Here is a 5,619-nt window from a genome sequence, read left to right on the forward strand (position 1 = left end):
GAATATCTCGTCGGATTCCGAATGTTCTCATCCCGTGTCGTTGAGCTACTCCCACGCCCCCGATTCGTTCGTTTTAGACCGTTCACGTGTTTTAGCGTGTAGGACATTCGCTCACGTGTGTGCGGGTGGGTCTGACATCTGTTGGCAACATTTTTTGGGATCAACAGAGTGGCACCATCTGTGGGAAACCATACCATAACCACGAACAATCTTGTGATGAAAGCTTATTGAAGAGCATTTGGGCATTCCCCTTGAAAAATGATTTGTTCTTGAAAAAAAAAAGAGGAAGCCCCACAACTTAGCAAAATCTGCCACAACTTAGCGAAATCTAAAGAGTCAGATGAAAAGAAAATGAGTTCAAAACAAAGACATACCCTCCAGGAGGGGAAGAGAAAATGCAAATGTGCCTCTTCCACCCGCTGCATGAGGCCGATGAATACGATTCAGATGAGCAGCAAAGGTCCCGTGACTTGGACGATGACAATGAGAATTTGCCGTTCTCAAGTGAACTAAGGAGTGCCTAGCTTCCAAGCCACTATGTAATACTAAAGTTACCAAAGTATGATGGAAGAGGCGACCCGGAGAAGCACCTGAATGCTTATAAAACTCACATGAGCCTAAGGGGTGCCACCCCAGCTATGAAGTGCAGAGCTTTCCATTTAACACTTAGTGGAGCGGCTGAAATTTGGTATAGTAGGTTACCACCTGGGAGCATAAGAAGCTGGCCCGAGTTCAAGACGACATTCTTGAAGAGGTTCGCGGTAAGCAAAGAAGGAGAAGCCCCCCATCCAACGTCTCCAAGACATGAGACAAGCACATAGGGAGTCCCTAAAGAGTTTTCTATCACGCTTCACCGATGAGATGACGTATTGCGTGCAAGTCACCGATTGTGAGGCACTATCTGCATTAAGGAGAGGTTTGAACATGAATACTCTATTCTGGAGGGATGAGCAAAATCAAGATCCCACCACCTATGATGCCCTACTTGAGATGATGAGGCGATAAATCATCAATGAAGAATTGATTGAGCATAGGAACATGGCAAGTAGAGGTCTCCCACCTCCTCAAAGGCAGCATGTTAGAGGGTCGACCTCCCACCTGATGGACTACCAAATGAACCAGACTGGAAGTGAGTTCTGGCAAAGCATTTGCCGCCACCACTTTGAACGTGGTTCCTACCTTGGCATATGAGGATATCAACCCAATTACTGACACCCAGCAGACGGAAACCCCACAAGGATCCCGTAGGGGGAGAGGTCGAGGCCGGGGTTCGGGACCTAGAAATAGGTCAAATCAAAACTCACCGGGATACTGTGTACACCACCGATCCTATGGACACGACACAACGGATTGTCGAGATTATATGCACTGCTCCCTGCTGGAACCTCCTAGGGACAGAAATGAATCGCCCCAGGCGAACAGGCCCCCGCCTAGACACGACAACCTACGTGGGCATGAGGAGGCTGTTCACCGTCAAAGGGATGTTTCCCCACGACGAAGGGAGCATGATACGGAGAGGCCCAGGGAAGAACGCAGGCACCGAAGAAATCGACAAGCCCAGGATGAGGCCCCTATCCATGAGATAGATACCATATTTGGAGACCCATATGTCAGTGGTGAGACACGAAACGCCAAAAGGAATTACGCCTGGGAGGCTAAAAACCCCTCTTTGTCAAGCTACATTGTGGACAGCAGCTCCCAGAGGAACCAAGTTCCACCCATTGTCTTCACCCAGGAGGACGCCGAAGGAGTTCACTACCCCTACTGCGATGCACTTGTTGTGAGAGCCGTCATAGCCCGAAATGGGCTCAAGCGAATGTTAGTTGACAACGGTAGCTTTGTCAGCATTTTATTCGGATCTGCCTTTGACAAGATGATATTGGATCATCAGTTGACACCCACCACAATTCCTCTGTATGGATTCACCGGAGATAACATCACTCCAAGGGGAAAGATAACACTTGCAGTGGAGATGGGAGAGTCTCCCCAAACTACGATGAACTTCATGGAGTTCCTCATTGTTGATAGTCGATCGGCCTACCATGGAGTATTTGGTAGGCCAGCCCTAAAAGAACTGGGAGCAATCACCTCCATTCACCATCTATGCACGAAATTCCCGACGGAAAATGGGTGACAACGGTGAGAAATGACCAAAGAGGATCGAGAGAGTGTTATCTAAGCTCCATAAAAAAGGTAGAGCCCCGGGACGTCTATGTAATCATAGACGATAAAGTCATGGCTGACGTCCTAGATGATGCTCCCATTGAACCAGAAGATATCAATATGATTGATGCACTACCCAATCCGGAAGTATTGGTCATTGATGAGATCGATCTCCACATAATTGAACATAAACCTCAAGCATCCCCAGTTGAGGAACTTGAGAGCTTCTCGGTAGACCCCCGAGACCCATCCAGGGTACTAAAAATAGGCAAGGGCTTATCCAACATTTTGAAGGAAAAGATTAAAGATTTTCTAAGTAGGAACCTTGATATCTTTGCTTGGAGGCATGAGGACGTGGTAGGCATAGACCCCAAGGTCAGTTGCCACCACCTGAAAGTCGATCCTAAGGTTGCCCCGCACAAACAAAAAAGAAGAGCCCTCAATCCTGAAAGGTACGAGGCTCTAAAGGAAGAGGTTCAGAAGCTCATCCAAAATGACTTTATCAGGGAGGCTATCTATCCAAGGTGGGTCTCCAACCCGATTTTAGTGAAGAAGCACAACGGCAAGTGGAGGGTGTGCATCGACTTCACCAATCTCAACGGAGCTTGCCCAAAAGACAGCTTTCCTCTCCCAAGGATTGACCGACTAGTAGACTCCATGGCTGGGCACGAGTTGTTGAGCTTTATGGATGCATTCTCCAGCTACAACCAAATACACATGCACCTGGTCGATGAGGAGTACACCTCTTTCATCACAGACCGATGTCTTTATTGTTATAGGATGATGCCCTTCGGGTTGAAAAATATCAGACCGACTTACCAAAGACTCATCAACAAAATGTTTACAGACCTCATCGGCAAGACAATGGAGGTATACATAGACGACATGTTGGTAAAAAGTTTGGAGGCTGAGGATCACATAGCGTATCTCAACAGTACCTTCCAAATTTTGAGAAGATATAGGATGAGGCTCAACCCCCTCAAGTGCGCCTTTGGAGTGGCCTCCGGCAAATTCTTAGGATACATGGTCAATCAACATGGAATTGAAGCCAACCCTGAGAAGATTGAGGCCCTATATAAGTTGAGGTCCCCCCAAAAGTCAAAGGAGGTACAAAGTTTGACTGGGCGAGTGGCAGCATTTAGCCGCTTCATCTACAAAGCTACAGACAAATGCCTCCCATTTTTCAAAGTGCTGAAAGTTGGGAAGAAGTTCCAATGGAACGAGGAATGTGAAGAGGTTTTCCAAGGCCTGAAAAGGCACCTAGGACCGGCCCCCGTCCTCTACAAACCGAAGTACGGTGAGATCCTACAGCTATATCTGGCCGTCTCCAATGAGGCCATCAGTTCGATTCTAACCCGAGAAGAGGGGACCACCTAACTTCCCATTTACTATACAAGTAAAGCACTCCTATCGCTGGAAACCCGTTACCCCGATATGGAGAAGCTCGCTTTGGCCTTGATCACGACCTCCAGGAAATTGAGATCCTACTTCCAAACTCATACCATCCATATGCCGACAAACTTTTTCCTAAGGTAAGTGCTCCAAAAGCCCGATGCCTCGGGAAGATTATTGAAGTGGGCAGTGGAGCTAAGTGAATTTGACCTCATGTTCAAGGCTAGGACAGCCATCAAGGGTCAAACCTTAGCTGACTTTGTGGCAGAATTCGCTAATTTACTCGAGGTAGATGAAATCATGGAACCCATCGAGCCCCATATGTGGAACTTATTCGTTGATGGGTCGGTCGGGGACGTTGGCTCAGGTGCTGGAGTTGTCCTCATCAGCCCTGAAGATCACAAGCTAAACTCAGCGGTGAGGTTTGGGTTCAAAGCCACCAAAAATGTAGCAGAATATGAGGCACTTCTTGCAAGTCTCAGGCTGGCAAAGGAAATGCAAGTAAAGAGGCTACTTATCAGCAGTAACTCCCAGCTGGTTGTTAGCCAAGTAAATGGTAACTTCTCAGCCAAGAACAAAACGATGCCTTCCTACTTGAAAATGGTGATGAACCTCATCCCATCCTTTGAAAAGTTTGAACTAACCCAGATCCCTCGCATCGAAAATTCTCATACAGATGCACTCTCCAAGCTCCCTAGTAGCAAGGATTCAGAACTACTCACAGTAGTACCTATAGAGCACCTCCTCCTGTCGTCAACCGAGGCCCCCAATGTAATGTGGGTCGCTGGAACTCCTACCTGGATGCAGCCAATCATAGCATACCTCAAAGATCAGGTACTTCCCACTAACAAGCATGAGGTGTACAAGCTAAGGAGGAGGTCAACCCACTTCTTCTTCGTTGATGATGTTCTCTATAAGAGGAGCTTCTCTTCCCCACTCTTACAATGTGTTGGAGGAGAAGAGGCTACTTATATATTAAGAGAAGTCCATGAGGGCGTGTGCGGCAATCACTCCGAAGGTCTATCTTTGGCACAAAAGATATTGAGGCAAGGGTACTACTGGCCTATCCTGAAAAGGGACGCCCTCGAGTTTGTATGAAAGTGTGACAAATGTCAACGATTCTCTTCGATACAAAGACAACTGTCGCAGGATTTGACCGCGGTCTCCAGTCCTTGGCCTTTCTCAAAATGGGGTGTGGACCTCATAGGTCCTCTACCGAAAGGTAGAGGAGGTGCAAGCTTTGCAATTGTGGCCATTGATTACTTTACGAAATGGGTTGACGCTGAACCACTGGCAAAAATCACAGAAGTCAACACTTCCAAGTTCTTGTGGAAGAATATTATATGCCGGTTCGGGATTCCCTACTCAATCGTCTCAGACAATGGTAGACAATTTGACAACAAGAAGGTCAGAGCACTATGCGAAGAACTCGACATCAAGAAGCATTTCTCCACGCCTCACCATCCACAAGCAAATGGCCAAGTTGAGGTTGTGAACAAAACAATTAAACACGTCCTGAAAAGGAAGCTTGATGTGTCAAAAGGGGCCTGGGTGGACGAGCTGCCACAAGTTCTTTGGGCAATCCGAACCACCACGAGGACCCCAACCGGGGAAACACCTTTCCTCATGGCATGTGGTACTGAGGTGATGAGCCCCGTTGAGGTCGGACTTCCGTCTCCAAGACGTCTGCATTTCAGTGAAATAACAAACGATGAGTTTCGGAGGTGCGACCTCAACTTCATCGAAGAGAGAAGAGATGACTCCCAGCTGAAGCTCGGCACATACCAAAGGAAGATGACGAAGTACTTCAACTCAAAGGTAAAGAAGAGATGATTCTAAGTCAACGACTTGGTCCTTAGGAGAGTCTTCCTCTCAAAGGAACCTGGTTCCGATTCCCTGAGTCCGAACTGGGAAAGACCATATAAAATCAGAGAAGAAATCCGGCCTGGGACTTATTGGATTGAAGGCATGAACGGCAAGGCCCAACCCCGTCCATGGAACATCGAGCACCTCAGAATCTATTACCAATGAATGTACTACCTCGCTGGACGATCTTTCCCAACT

The sequence above is a fragment of the Olea europaea genome, chromosome 4 (assembly GCF_002742605.1).
Source record: "Olea europaea var. sylvestris chromosome 4, O_europaea_v1, whole genome shotgun sequence".
NCBI classification, from domain to species: domain Eukaryota; kingdom Viridiplantae; phylum Streptophyta; class Magnoliopsida; order Lamiales; family Oleaceae; genus Olea; species Olea europaea.